This window comes from Diplotaxodon limnothrissa, linkage group LG3, assembly GCF_057381915.1.
Source record: "Diplotaxodon limnothrissa isolate DT_005_m linkage group LG3, D_limnothrissa_male_GT1.1, whole genome shotgun sequence".
NCBI classification, from domain to species: domain Eukaryota; kingdom Metazoa; phylum Chordata; class Actinopteri; order Cichliformes; family Cichlidae; genus Diplotaxodon; species Diplotaxodon limnothrissa.
In genome coordinates this window covers 64,865,625-64,882,092 of record NC_140598.1, presented here as the reverse complement: position 1 = coordinate 64,882,092, position 16,468 = coordinate 64,865,625, and the positions used below count along the sequence as shown (strand labels likewise).

The 16,468-nt window shown below is 40.3% G+C and overlaps 1 protein-coding gene across 1 annotated transcript in view; it reads right to left on the bottom strand.

Moving 5' to 3' along the window:
* nrxn2b (neurexin 2b) overlaps positions 1–16,468 on the bottom strand; it is a 649,237-nt gene that overhangs the window by 114,100 nt on the left and 518,669 nt on the right. The window lies entirely within an intron of this gene.

Sequence of the window (16,468 nt, the reverse complement as noted above, 5' to 3'; positions counted from 1 at the left end):
CTGCATGCCAAATATCCTTGGGCAAGATACTAACCCCATGTTTGCCTACTGGTGGTGGTCAGAGGGCCTGGTGGCGCCAGTGTCCGGCAGCCTCGCCTCTGTCAGTGCGCCCCAGGGCAGCTGTGGCTACAACGTAGCTTGCCATCGCCAGTGTGTGAATGTGTGTGTGAATGGGTGAATGACTGAATGTAGTGTGAAGCGCTTTGGGGTCCTTAGGGACTAGAAAAGCGCTATACAAATGCAGGCCATTTACCATTTAACAGTACTTTAAGCTCCAGCCTTAAAAAAGTACCCGCCCCATACATGGAGCGATTTCATGTTTGAACTGTAACAGAGTGGTTAGGACTTGGCTTGGCTCCAGTAAGCCTGGTGGTAAATGAGAAATGACGGGCGTTGGCTGTGATTAGCATAGAGTAATGAAACCACAGTGAACTGCTCTTAACCCTGTGGGCTGTCTGTCCTCCCAGGATCATAAATATACATACACACAGGCGCTCTGTCTACATACTAATGCATGCATATTTTGCTATATGAAGCACATAGTTGTATCAAGAAGATTACGCAAGTAAACAAGTGATTAATACACATAATTAAGCGCTAGCCATCCCAATGACACCTCACAAATCAATGGAATTGCTATGATTTTGATAATAACATGACTATAGAGTCACGCATGGTCACAGAAGTGCATGGCAATGGGTTTCATCTCCACGGACGCATCAATATACATAAACGACTTTCTTGGTGTGGTCAGGTCAAAGATGGCAGAAAGCAGACGCTATAGTGACAGCATGTCTTACGCAAGGAAGAACACTATTCAAGTATGCACACGTGCAGGCTTCCTTAATGTACACGCACGCTCACACGCACACTCACTCGTCTACCTGACACTTTCATTATCTAACTGCTGGTAGCCGTTTGAAATCGGCTGACACACACAACTCTCCTCCCGATCTCTCGCTTCCTCTCTCCCTTTCTGGCTCTCATCACCCCTCCTTCCCTCCATCCTTCCCGGCAGAGCTAAGCCCTCCGCTCAGCTCTTGTTGTTTTCTCGAGGCTGTATTATTTTAGCGCTGACTAATTATCGCAGCATGGCAAGGAGGGCTATAAAGAAGCTTTGTGCCGGAGGAGGAAAAAAAAGAGGTTGAAGAAAGACAGAATATTGAGGCAAGGAACTCAGAAAAGACGGGTAAAGTGCAAATTGTGGATGGTGAAGAGAAGAAGTTGACACTTTCGTTTTTATTTCTTTCCTGTGTTTATTTGTGCAGCAGCATAGTTTCTCAGAAACTGGGCAAGAGGCAACTGTGGAGGAAGAGGAGAAAAGATTTCTAAAATGGCCGACGAGCAGAGAGGGAGGGGAGCCATGTTGTGATAGATGAGACTGAAGCCGTGTGAGGAAAAGGAGAAAATGGTTTCTGGTAGGGGAAGTTGTTGTACATTAACGTAGGCGATTGCACTTATGGGCGAGAAAGGGTTCATCACCCGTCACTAATTTTGCGTGTCACATTGAATTTTCTAGTCTGACAGATTACTGCTCAGCCTGTGCAAACATATGTGAGCCTACACAACACCGTCTGCCAAAAGTCTGGGACGCTGTGGAAAATATAATCAGTTGAACCGTACAGATACAAAATAATTAGGTGCTAAAAACAAGAGTTATTGTTCTTTTGAAAGATACATTATTCATTTAGAATATAATCAAAGCAAAATGAAAATGACTGAAAATTTGGGATGGGAGAAGAAAATCTTAAAAAGTTGTACTTAAAAAAGCAAAGTAAGTAAAATAACTGGCAATAAACAGAATACAAGATAATTGAGTTTTTCAAAGAGGTTCACCACTCTGTCAAATCATCTTCAACTAAGCATCAACTACACAAAAACATTAAATATTATGAGGACTAAGAGAAAGCGCTGTGTTTGCCGTGAGATATCAGTCAGAGTTCTGTTTTTATACCCCTCCCAGTTCAAGCACACAATCCTATCTATGGTAGCTGCTGTAGGACAAACATGTTTTCATCAGCCATCTAAAACATTACAACGTGTTTCCGGCCAGAGTGTTTCTGCTACTGTTTGGACCAGATCCTCCCCAGAGTTTTTCCCTATCCGTGGAAAGCCGTCAGTGCACTCTTTACCTCAGCTGTCAGTGTCGGGGCCTACATCGCTTTACTCTGGAAGAGGTTGTAAAACTTTGTGAAAGGAGTTTGTGAGTCAGAGTCTCTCACTGATGAGATGAGTTGTTGAGGATATCCTGAACCTTGGTAACACCGCTGTTTTTGCTGCTGTTAGCGAAAATGTCCTTGAGCGGATGAAACTTTTTGGACTCTGACACAAAACTGAAAATGTGAGAACGTAATCAAATTTTTCATCAGTGGGGAAGTGTTAGGCCACTCAAGCCCAAAATTAGCTGGCAGAATGTTATAACCAGCTGTTACCAGCCCTTCTCATGTATCCAGAGACGGGAGGGTCACATGTCTAACCTGCTGACAATAAGGAATTGTGACAATATAGGGAATACATTAGCATGCTTACTCATGTTTCTGTGTGTTATAGCCCTGACTTCTATGAGGGGCCGTACAAGCCAAAATTCATTCTTTCACTCTCACATAGTTTTATTTTAATTTCTATATTTAGATATTTTTATTCTCATGTTTTAGACTGCCCCACTCCAGTCGAACTCTGTGTAGCTACTTGGCTCGTTGAAGCTACCCGGGTGTTAGCTGGTCTAGAAAGTTCCCTCATCTCACTGCTGTGGGTGCAGTTGAGCCCGTCCCATCTCGATCAAGTGACGAGGACAACGATGTGACCGTTTCAGGAGATGATAAAATATTTCTTAACACCCCGACAGCTTGCTGAAGAACTCGAGTTTCTTCTCGCCCCTCCATGCTGTCAGACACTTGAAAGTGACCCGCGCGTGCTTCTCAGCAAATCACAGCGGTACAGACACCCAGCCTTCCGTTTCCACTATACTCTTTCATTCACATACATTATTCTCTTGCATACATATATTTTCTTCAGACATGTATGCATTCTCTTCTTACATACATATATTATTTGTGAGATTAAATGCATATTGAATGCATGTACAGGGCTCTAGACTAACTTTTTGCCATGGGCGTACCGGTACTGGCACAAAAGTTAGGCGTACCGGCACAAAAGTTAGGCGCACTCAAATTTTATAATAATTTATATAATATAATGTGTTTTTCTGGATACACTGTGCTTTTTCAGCATTCAAAGATTGATGACACCGTGTCAGAGCACTGGCTATGAATTTCAGAAGGATCAGGCCTTAACTTAACAGAAAAGTTAGCAATAGTTCTTTTCCTATTACAGCTACATCCACTTCTGTCGTGCCTAAGCTGCTCACTAGGGCTGGGTATCATCACTGATTTCTATAATCCATTCGATTCCGGTTTTCAAAGTCCCGATTTGATTCAACTTAGCCTCAGACAGTCAGAAATATTATAATTCTGATCATTTATCAGTACTGACTTCATCAGAATTGTGAACATCACAGCAGATGCCTTTGTGTGAAAGTAACTGAGAATAAAACACAGAAAAACATGAAGGAGATTTTCCTGGCCTGGCTTTTTATAGCAGATAACCTTAAAAATATTCTACAATGTTCTGCATATAAAGTTAAAATTTCTTCAGTATTGAACAACAGAAAAAATAGGCTTTCTTGTCCGAGGTCATTTAAGTGAAAAAGAGAAAAAGAAAAGAAAAAGACAGCAGCCACAGCGCTGTAAACAACGGTAGACTGGTGGGTAATAAGCGAATGAATAATACAGAAAACAGAGATTGGGAAACTGTTCTTGAAGTACAGAGAGAGATCGAGAGAGAGCTAGCTGTGCACGAAGTGTGATTTTAATAGTCGTGGAAGCAAAACAGCAAAATTCATGACGACATTGATCAAGTGTGAAGCGCAGTTTGCTGCTTCCTTTGCTGCTGGCTCGGTGGATTTTGGCTGGAGAGAGACAAAACCTGCAGCTCAGAATGAGCGCAAAAAGACGTAAACACAGCGCGGACCAGACGCATCGGGATCGCTAAGCTCCGACAGCGTGTCCGTCTACGGGCCGTCGGGTGAGAAAGCCGAGAAAGACAAAGTTGATTCTGATGCGTCGGGTCTGTGTTACGTCTTTGTGTGGAGTCCGTGTACCTGCTCTCATTTGCTGTTTGGTTGTTGTTGAAATGGTTTTGTGAGCTTTAATCTGAGAATCTGGCGTTTCTGGCAAAACACAGTTATATTTAAAAGTCGATTCAGGATTTAATGAATAATATCGCTTTATTCAAGCTACTCACCTCCCACTTCCACCTGCACTTTCAACTGGACCACGGCCAATCAGAGAGGTCTCGCCCTTTACTATCTCTGATTGGTTTAGTCCACGATAGGGGCAAAATGTGTCTGTTCTTGACCACAGGGAAGGTTGCAGATTTTTTTTTTCTACCCGAACAGTTGGTCGCACAGGTGCAAATATTATTTTTTTAGTCGCACCATTGAAAAATTTGGTCGCATTTGCGACCAAATTGGTCGCACTCTAGAGCCCTGATGTAAATGAGAGCAAAATGTAGGAATGCATAAATGAAAACGCACGTATGTTAGAGTGAAAATTTGTAAATATGTACATTAAAATACATGTATAAGAGAGCACAATATTTCAATGTGTGTGTTAAATATGTGTAAACATGAGAATAAAAATATCTAAATATAAAAATTAAAATAAAACTATGTGAGAGTGAAAGTATATGTATGTGAAAGAAGAATGTATGTGTGTGAGAGTGAAAGAATGAATTTTGGCTTGCACGGCCCCTCATAGACTTCAGTTCAGGAGATGAGGCTTGAGGTGACGAGGAAGAAAATTTCCTTCACATTTGTGTTTCTTTACTCATTCTCCAATGATGTTTATTAGTTGAGTCTGAAGCAAACCCACTCCTACATATTTTTAATTGGATAAATTATAGGTTAATAGGATAATGCATTAATTTGTTAAATAAGCTAAAAAAAAACACTACTGACTGCATCTTTAAAAAACAGATTTGATTTTATACTGGAAACCACTCCATAAGCTCAGTTCAATGTTGCAAATGAAAAAGCTGTGATACAGGTGTGCCTTACACAGTGAAAAAAAATATAATTGAAAATCAAATCAAATAACAAAACAAACAAACATAATCCTGAGACACCACTGCTTTCTGTGGATCCAGGCTCATTTAAGATACGGCCTTGAAGTCTGACAAGCTAGTATTTTTAATTTTTCTGGAAATCTTGGATGCAAAACCCTTAGGTCTAAAACAGAGGGGGGAACTGGCACATAGTTAAAAACAAAAAACAAAACTAGCTCCTCTGATGGTATATAAAGTATTAAAGTTTGTATAATTGTTGAACAGTTTTGTTAGATCCTGGAGCAACAAAAGCTTCCATTCAGACACTTTTTCATATAACAAAAGGCTGTCACAAGAGTAGCAGTGATCAACAGCAGTTAGCAGTAGCAAGTGTCTTAATTTCCTTAGAAAGTACTAAAATTTTATTACATTTTATTTTGGCTGAAGATGGACCACAGAAATTAGCAGGGACTCTGAGAAGCCATGAATAATGGGACAATAATTAAAGATTAATAAAAATAAAGTATATGAAAAAAGCTATTTTCTTTCTAGGAACTGGACCTAGATTGTTAATGTGCCTTATTATGAAGTAGGAACAGTACATCTAAAGTACAAAAAAAGAGCTGCATTTCACAGCCCCAATTCAAAGACATTTGGAAATTGTGCTAAATATAAATAAAAAAAGGAATGATTTGCTAATCTGTGAAGCATACCTTTAGCAAAAGTCCATTAATGTCTGGGAACTGAGGAGATCAGTTCTGTTGAATGGGAACGCTACCCTATTCATGTTTCATGGAGGATTTTCGCTGTACCTCAGTTCTGAGCCGTCTTTGTCGTGTTTTTTATATCATGATGGGCCAGATGGTTTCAAATGGTGAAAGGTTCAGCACCTGAACCCTTCTACTATGATGTGGATGGGAGCGTATGTTGCTCTAAAATCTGCATGTACCTTTCAGCACTGATGGTGCCTTTCCAGGTGTTCGAGCTGCCAATTCCAGTGGCACTGATGCACTCCTTATATGTCAAGGATTTAATGCATAAGCACAATAGTAGCTTTAATCTGTGTTTATGGATAATATGGTGAACTGTGACAGAATGATTTCAGGAAGTGAACCTGAGGGCCTGAAGATCAGGGGCATCCAATATTGATTTTCAGCCTTGTCGTTTGTGCACAGATTTCAGCAGATTCTGAACATCTTTCAATGATGTAATGTGCTGTGGATGATGATATATCTGCACATGATGAGCTTTCACAATTTTATGTTGATTAACATTATTCTGAAAATTTGCCCATCTTTACTTCTGACTCTGCTTTTCTAAGATGCTCTTTTTATACCCAGACCAATACCCAATTACTGACCTGCTGCCAAATATGTTCCCAGTTTAAATGCATGATATGTTTTCTATACTCTTATGAGATCCGAAAATCACCATCCTCTGTTCTTTGACATTTTACACACTCCATATGTTTTTTTGGAATTGTGGTTATTAAAGGAAGTATCTGAGCCTTCAAGGAATATTTAATTTGCTGCCCTTTAACATGAAACAAGCTACTTTGTCTATGTAATTTTGCAGTAAGACAATAATGTTTCTTTATTGATGTCACTCAGACAACATGATCAAGTATCAAGCAGTCAGAAGCAAGGAAGGGATGGTGCAGATGTGGAGAAAAATAAAGGCAAAAGGCCCCTAAAATGTAGGGAATTAAATGTATATATAATTGTATGGTTGGTGTATTCTTAGCTTTAGGGTGCAAAAACAGCCAAATTCGTAACTTGTCAGAACTTAAATAGCAAACAGGGCATTGAATCAAATTTTCAACCTGAATCACACCTAACATCTCATTTAGCTTGCATCGTGAATTAGACTTGGAGCCGGTATCATCGCTGCATATCTTGTGTATTCACTCACAGTGACGTAATTCTCATCAGTTAACACCCCTCTCATGCATAGCATCTATCATATGCTTTGTCTTCCCAAGAGAGCTCCTGCTATTCCTGACGTCACTGTCACACTTGTCACGTCTTTATTATCGACACATTTACTTTATTAGCATATCACGAACAGAAGCCACAAAGTGCTAAATCTCAGCAAGAGAATGAAATAAATACATAAAAATAAAACTTCTCTGCCCAAGTCATACTGGGAAATATTTTCCATGTCTTTCTTGTTCCTAAATCCATCTAATGAGCTGGTGTTGACTTTGGCTGCTTTGATTTGTCCAGCTGAAAGTGGCCACCTGCTGCTTTGTGCACTTGTATACATGGATGCATGTGTTTGTGTGTACGTGCACCTTTCTCCCCTCTAAATGAGGAGACAAAGGAGGTGCAGAGTCTCTAATGAGTAGTCTGACAGGGCGCATCTATGTGTCACTGTTTCTTCTAGCAAACACCTGCTGCTCTGGAAGAGGTAAAATCCACTGAATACTGCAGTGCAACACACACTCAGCTGAAGGGAGAAAAAAAGTGAGCGGAAAGGTGTTTATCAATTATAAAAGCAGTCTAGAGGGGGGACATTCTTCCCTGCTAGTCTTCCACAAAACAAAACAAGAAAAGGGAACATCTCTACACGTTAAGATTCACCACCAACAGAGGATCTTTGTCACACATGCATAAAAAGGAAAACAATAGATTCGCTGATTGGAACTTCTCCAGTGTGCATGACCGCATCACACTTTTGATTAGGAATTCATCTAAAGTTTGCAGAAACAGCCAGTAGTGATGTGTGAAATGTAATGCAGCAGTGAAGAATCGAAACTTTCTAGCTAATGTGAACATAAAAAAGAATCCCTAATATGGCACTTTAATTAGAAGCTATATGCAAGGGTGTCTTTAAAGTGTGTTTAAGTGTGTTATTATCCTCTTTTAGAAGCAAAGACAGAAACAGAATGACGCTGCAGCATTTCAAGGCATCTTAAAAAATTTTGTTTTTGGTGTTTAAGTGTGTGACTCGTATTTCCTTGTGAAATATCCTATATTGTTGTTTGGACTGGCATTGCAACACACTCCAAATAATATTTATGTCCAAAATGTTATCTTTACGTTTTTTGATTACATGTAAATTTTCTATGCAATTGCATCAAAATATTTTCTTTCCTGGTAAATTATTTAAATACGAAAAAACCTTTCAAAAAACCTTTGCATTTGCATTATACGTGAAAATGTGTCTGTAGTGTATAAGGCAGCAGAAGAATCCAGGCTCATGCATCTACGAGGTTTCTCCAAAACATCCTATCGAGAACTGTATTAGCTCAAAGGTTGTCAGCAAACAAAAGCCTGGCTGGATATGGATTCCTTTGACCTTTACTTCACTATGATCTAGTCTGGTAATCCTCTCAAATGCCCCTCCTTTGCCACACATCCAAACATCAAAAAAGAAGGCTAAATATTTATTACTTTTGTCTAATTAGCTCTGGTGCCATCGATCTGGCCGATCAATCCTACCTGTGGCTCTTCCAGCGGAGAATAAATCAAACCATCACAGGATACCCATTGATTATTATTTCCATTCACGTGGACTGCTCAGTAATTCAGTTTAAAGAATGAGTCACTCCCAAAAAGAAAAAAATACAATTTCCCTTTGTCCATGCATCCAGTAGAAAAATAATCAGAAATGATTCAAAGCTGTAATGAAAAACCTATTGATTTAGATTTTTTTTCGTCCCCTCTCCTTTTCCTTACTTTTCTTTTCGAAACTGAAGCGAGGGGAGAGTGTATTTAGGATTGAGTTTATCATCCCGGATGCTTTCTTTCTCTCTCTCTCTCTCTCTGCGAGGAGGAATTGATTTGGAGTAGTGGATTTTATACCATTGCCATCTAACATAGGGATAAACAGGTCATACTGGAAAAAGCAGACGGCCTGTGGTCAATGTTGCCATGTCCTGTGCCAGCTGCAAAGCCTCATGGGAGCAGACAGCGTGAAAATAGTAAGATAAACCGGTGATAAAATGAAAAATCCACAGGGATAAAAGGACTGCTGGTGGTGGTGAAGTCACTTCTTGAGAGGCAAAAAGCATGGAGATACACCAATGCTGCATGCATTTATACTCAGTCCTTATTTTAACATCCCAGACAGCCTCTCAAACAGTAACTTTATAACAGAGTTGCTTCCGCCAACCTTCATACATTATTGCATCAGTACAGACTGATTCTTTGAAGCAGTTAAGGAGAGAGACGGCGCTATTGATTCCTTTTAAAGGAAGAGACTGAAACCTTTGCTTCAATTTTTTTTTAGACACAACATATATTTCTGAGACACTTACAAAGAGATTTGTAGACTGGGAGAGAGAAGTGGGCTGAGATGAGATATTCTGCAAAAGTTTTCAGACAGCTGTTGATCTTTGAAGTTGCAGTTGCACTTACACACACACACACACACACACACACACACACACACCAACAAGAACTTGACAAAGAGCACAGATTTTGCTGACATTTTAGGATCTTTCCATCTCTTTAACTCACTTGTGCAGGCACACACATCAATATCCTTAGCTGCAAACTCTCCTCTTTTGTAATCTTAGAGTCTTGTCTACATTGGCCTAATGGCTATTTCTTTATGACAGTATAAAGCATCCTAAATATTGTCCACTTCTAGAATGGAAATGGGAAATCACTTCCCCTGATCCAGTTGGAAAATATTTATCTTCCGCCTGTTACAAGAATTAGGTAAGATGATACTTGGTCATAACAGTCCAAAAGTTCAGTATTAAGCTGATGCAGCTGATGCATCAGGTCAATAATGAAGGCTGTTGTTTTGAATATAGAGATTTATGAAATTCTGCCAGTAAAAAATTACCAAAAAACCACAAATACTATTTAGACTATGCTGTTCTTGTGTTACCAAAGAATCTGCTGTGAAAATAGTGAGCTTTCTGCTGCGTCTAATCCTGTTAAAAAACTAGGAAAATTACTCTGTGTCCATGCAGACTTGGTACTATTTTCTCCCTTAATTTGACACCTTAAGATAATTAAAACTGTCATCAGTCTGTATTCAGTTTCCTTTGCAACTGGGCCTGGAGAATTCTGAGTTGCTAGCTTTTGGTACTGGGCTAAACTTAAAGATCAGACATTTAGAATAATCTCTAAAAGGCTGAAGATTTTTCCCAACTGATGGTGTCTGTAATTAAGACCTAATTGGTATTCCAGATGTATAAAAAACAAATTCAAAGCTAGAAGCCAAAAGGAAGCTTCTACTAATCCAGACTCACCAGCAGGCGTCACTACAGCAGCCACAAGAACATCACTGCCTGTCATTCTACCAGTGTAGCTGAATACAAAATACTGCTGGGGGCTTCCCACGAAACACTAAGTGGTTTTTTTTTCACTCACTATGTGTTTATACACCACTTTGCATTTAATCATTAGTTATTAATAATCTCTGGCTGTCTTCCACAGTGTGTTTTTGTCCTGTCTTTCTCCCCACACCTCCAACCAGTCACAGCAGAGTTTTGTCTTCCTACTGTTGCCAAATGCTTGCTCATAGAGGGTTGTCTGATTGTTGAGTTTTCTCTGTATTGTTGACGGGTCTTTACCATGCAATTCAAGTAAACTTGACATGGCCAAATGTTGCGATTTGGCGCTATATATATAAAAAAGGGAATTGAACTGAATTAATGTCATTGCTTTGACATAAATCATGGGTTTATCATCGAGGAGATGTGGTTCTGTGTGGGAGCTTTGTGTTTGATATTTGTTTCTATTTGTTTTCACTCTCTGGTTAGCTTGCTTTTACTCACTGGTTAGGTTTAAGCAACAAAAAAAATGTTCACATGCTAAAAGCTGGAAGTGAAATCCATTTCACTGCTGCCGTAAAAACAAACACAGTGCATGATGGTACTGATGCCACATTTTGTTTGACAAAATTGTGCTTTGGGAACGAGAACAGTCTCACCTTCCCAGATTGAGTGCAGCTAATTATATTCTTTGGAATTCATGATTAAATTCGAAGCACCACAATGACACACTGAACACGAGTAACTAAAGTGGAGGGTGAGAGTTTGACCCCTCTGTTATTGATGTTCCATTATTTAATAAACTTCTGCTCCAAAAACTCAACCGCATATTTTGTCCTTTCAGATCTCTGCAAGAAATGCAGAGAGCTGAAAGGCATCGGGCATGTATGTGCCCAATGCCCGTTCTATTTTTCAGCTCTGTCCAGATTTAATGTCAGGGTGTGAACTTGTGGATGGGTGCCTTTTTCCGCAATGATAGTCATGCCAGGGGAATAACAGTGTTGCCCTGTCTTTCTAAATTATAGGCTACTGACAAAATGGAACTAATTTCAGTCTCAGATTGTTACCTGCTTCAAAGTACTTTGGAAAAATCACCATTTTTTTCTGTCTAGCTTAAAGATCAAAGCGTAGGGAGCAGATAATTGAAAATGAGCAGTTTCTGTGTTTCGCGTCACTTAGTTTGCTTATAAATGATTAAAATCACAAAAGTACAAATGCCATGGACATTGGAGTAGTTTCTTTAAATTACGATTTCAATTGTGAGCTATGCCAAATATTTTATATCTCGATGAATCATCCCACAAACTATTCAGAAATCTCTTCTGTCATCTTGAGATTTCTGCTGATTACTCCCCTCCCTGATTCTGCCAGCAGGGACCTGATACGCCGCTGTAGCTTTTTACAATTCGGGAGGATTCAGATGTTTCTCCTATTATGCTTTTGACACCAATGGCGTGCTGGCAAAGTTTGTTTGAAACAATTCAAAATGCTTGTTACGTCTCTAGAGGAGATGCTACTATCAGAGAGCAATTTTTGTACAAACATCACTCCACGGCTGCTAAGACACCCTCCCCTGTGTTTTTCCCGAATATCTTTAAATGAAGGGCTCCAGTGGGAGAAGTATGAAAGGCTGTGTATATGTGTGTGTGTGCCGTTTAACTCTGATAAGAACTGAGTAGTCTTTAGAAAGGTTGCAAGGCAGGACAGTCCATCTACCCTGAATATGTGCCATCTAGAAAGCTTATTGATCATCCTAAAATATCCTCCTCTGTCTGATAACTTGCTCAATAGTCTGGTGAGGCTCAGACAGTGATGACCAATAGAGCTGCTAAAACAGACAGCGACACTTTTTATTTTTTATCAAGCGCATTTATAGTTTGTAAATAATTTTCACATAACCGCGGATATCTCTAAAAATTTATAGCTTAGAGGGTTTATTCTCCAACACAACTGAAGACTTGTGAAGAGGATTTATAATAATAATGGATTGCATTTATATAGCGCTTTTTGGGGCCCTCAAAGCGCTTTACAATTCCACTATTCATTCACACACTGGTGGAGGCAAGCTACAGTTGTAGCCACAGCTGCCCTGGGGCAGACTGACAGAGGCGAGGCTGCCATATCGCGCCATCGGCCCCTCTGGCCATCATCAGTAGGCGGCAGGTGAAGTGTCTTGCCCAAGGACACAACGACCGAGACTGTCCGAGCCGGGGCTCGAACCGGCAACTTTCCGGTTACAAGACGAACTGCCAACTCTTTGAGCCACGATCGCCCCTAGTCCGCACTGTGACATCATCACCAAGATCTCTGCTGTATTTTCCAGTTGAAAATTTGAAGCAAATCACGGGTTACATGGGTACATTTTGCTCGTGACAAGACCACTGAGGCATTAGTGTAAATTGCTATGCTATTATGTAAGTCGGGCGTTTGAATCAATGTGGCTAAGAAGATGTGCAGAGGAGAAAAGTGAGGACATCCAAAAGACAGAATTCCTGTTGTTTTTGACCTGAGCATGTCTAAATAGCAATGCTGAAATACTTAAACATGCAAATGCTTTAGTCTTGTTTCTGGCACTCACTTGAAAACAGGCTTAAAACATTGCATTGCACATGAAATGTGTCGGAGCATCTGAAGGAAAGTTCTAGAGGCTTTTAAATAAACACACATGTTCTGCAGTTAAACAGAACTTTAATCAGACTTTTTATTTAGAAGGATTACCGGAAAGGTGTTAATCATAAACTGACTGCACACACCAGACCAACTGGATAAAGAAGTCCATTTGTATATAATTTAATCTGGTTGGTTGTTTTGTGTTCACTGTGTTTTTACTGTTTGCATGCTATCATGTCTCTCCCAAGCTGCATGCTGACACACCCAGCCTCAGAAAGTCTATGTGCTTGAACTTGTGTGAGCATGTGCAGGAGCACAGAGCTGTTTTTTTTTCACATTAACATTCTCATAATGATCATGCTGATCAAACTCCAGCAGCAGACAGAAATGTTTGAATATTTAAGCACCAGGTTCTGGCCTGGGACTCGGTTGTTTCATTATTCACCGTGTTTAGCGCTGAATGCGTCAGCAGAATGACCCCACCCACAACCCACCGCCGCCACCAAATACTAGTACTGCAAAAATATGGTGAAAACAGCTGAAAAATCAAAGTAGCAAGACTTTGGCTGGTATCTACGCTGAAATGTAACAGTTAACAGAAGGTGGAAAAAGGGAGAAAAAAAGAGATAAAGCCATGATAGCGCTTGGTGAAAATGATGAGTGAAACAGAATCTAACAGGAAGCTAGAGATAGAGATATTCTGCACTGTTGAACACTGACATGTGCTGCTTGAAAAAACATAACAGACCTGGATAGAATGATCTTTATTTCCCATACAGAATCGTTAAGCATTGATGTTCTGAAAAGGCCATACTGTTTTTATTTATTTTGCTGCTAGGTATAAAGGTGGGAATAAAGGTGTGCACTTGTGTGCGTATTTATTTATTCATGTGTATTTATTTGCATGTGTGTGTGGGCGTGTGTCAAGGGGGGTACAAATGTGCAAGCAAGTGTGTGCACTTCTTGATAATGTTTAATAGCCACGGGCCTAATTAGTGTTAACATCATCCTAATTACACTGGAGTGGCCTTCACAGTACATAAACAAACACAGGCTGAAGCTGGTGTAGCCACCCTGTCCCTGAAGTGGTGACCTTATGAAAAAATGGCTCAAATTGTAAAATTACACAAGTGGAAAAGTTTTTGCATGAACCGTGCTCACAGGGCATAGAAGTTGAGAAATGACATGGATACAAAAGTTGTGTTTTTGGGGTTTTTTTTTCACAGAAACCTGTCAGATAACAGATGCTACTAGGAAATTATTAACATGAGCAAACTAACCATTACCCTTTCTGGCTAATTATTCTGCAGAATTGAACAGATACGTTAATAAGATGTCAGAAAACAGAGACATGAAATAGTGAAATACAAAAATCAGTATTTTGTTTTTACCAAAAAGCGACCTGAAATTTTTGGTTTACAACAACCACTTCATTCCACGGCACAACAACCAATTTAATGGAAAATCTGCAGAAAAAAACACTATTAAACTAGTGCAGAATCCCTACTCTGCTACTGGTGACCACTGGGTAAAATTAGCCTCCACTGACTTCACCTCTCCAGCTTGTTACATGGACATAATGGCCTCTCAGAAATACCACTTATCAGAATCAGAGTGAGAATGTCAGCACCTTGCACAATCAGTTTAGCCAAGCCAACATCATCCTCCACTTTAGCAGCTTACAGCCCAACATGAAATGGACCCTGCAGAACACTTGACCAAAGGTGGGAGCAAAATTCCAAATGGTTCTTTAATGAAATGAGCTGAGAGCATTTCAGGGTTTGGATAACTTGTTATTGTGGCACTAGAAGTGGAAGAGTGTTTGAAATATGTACATCTAATAGGATAATGACCTTCATCTTGGAGAAGTAGATGCTGGAAAGTGGAGGACAGGATGGAGAGAGTGATTGAAAGCAACGAAAAGAGGCTGAGAAAGTGCAAAAGATGAAAAGGGAACAATGGGAAGCTTCTTCCTATTGCAAAAGCACAGATCCACTCTGTTTTATTCCCCAAGACTGTATTCCTCGGGCTCCAGGGTATCCCACATCAAAGGAGGAGGCGGATGAAGAGAGGAGATGAAAGAAAAAAAACACAGTCTGCTCGATGTGTGAGGTGCATGCATTAGATACTGCATGTATGTGTGTGAAACTGTGGGCGCATGTGATGAGCTGGAACAGGTCAGTCCACACAGGACTTTGGGATCATATGAAGCTTTGAGTCTTGTTGACACGTGAAAGCTGCCTGGGTGGGATTCAATGTTGCATGTCCATTTCCCAAACAGAATGGCCATTATCTAGTCAGAAAACTATCGTGAGTTTACATCCATACAGATTAGCCCCAGAAGGGAAAAATGAACAAACGTGAGCATGCACCTTTAAAGACCGAAGGTGGTCTAACTCCCCTCTGATCTCACAAGGCTCATGAGACTGCTACATACTGCTTGGGTGGTTATTGAAGAGCCAAAAGCTAAATGCAAGGGATTGGTTATCCCCCACAGATGTGACTGTGAAAAAAAAAGAGAAAAAAAATCCTCATGCCAGTTCTCTGAGGAGGGTAGCTACTGAAATGTCACTGGATCCTCTGCGTTCTGATGCCGAGTGACTGGATGAAGCAAAGACAGTTGATTGTATTCTTTTCATCTCTCCCTCGCTTCTCAGGCCCGGGGGGACTCTTGGACATGGGGCCGGCTGTCTGAGTGCGCCTGTCGTGTATTTCACATGCGGCGATGGGGTAGGGTGGGGACTGAAAAGATGGATAAGCAGGACAAGGAATGGGAGATACTAAATGAATGACTGCTTAATGCTGAGAGTCCTTCAATGGAAAAAAAAAAACAGACCGAGCCAGACTAATAAGGTGATGAGACAAAAATAAACAGAGGAGGGGAAGAGCAACAGCAAAGCAGATTTGCTGCACCGTGTCCGGAACCACAACATTTAGCCAGAGGTTCCTTTCTAACTCCTCGCTCCCTTTCTCACCTTCTCATTCGCTTTATTCATTTTTAACCCTCCCTTTGTCCACTGTGCCTGTTTTTCTTTTGCAGATTGGCAGTCAGACATAGCAGGCTCTGCCTCTTACATAACAATCCATTTGTTGGCTGGTATTGAGAGACTGCTTAGCAGCCGTTGTGCAAACAGCAAATAAGGCCCTGAATGAGGGAGGGGGGGGGGGAATTACAATTCGCAGACACTGATGTGCACAAACAAACACAGACTGTAACAAGACGGTGAACAAAACTGGGGTTACTCGTAGAGGACTCGCGCTCATCTTTGTGTGTGTCATGTTGGCTGAGGAGCCAGCTGGAAAATCTGTTGCGTTTAATAATGATCTGCTTAAGTCAATGACATTTAATCCTGTGTGGTTTTATCTGTGTTGTTTATGGACACAAAAAAATGTTGTTGCAAATAGGAGCCGTGTCTTTCTTTTCAAAAATGGGAATTTACACATAAAACTAAACTTTTTTTTTATGTTGCTAGAATAATAATATTAAAAAAGACAGGGCATTATCCCAGTTTACCCAAACAA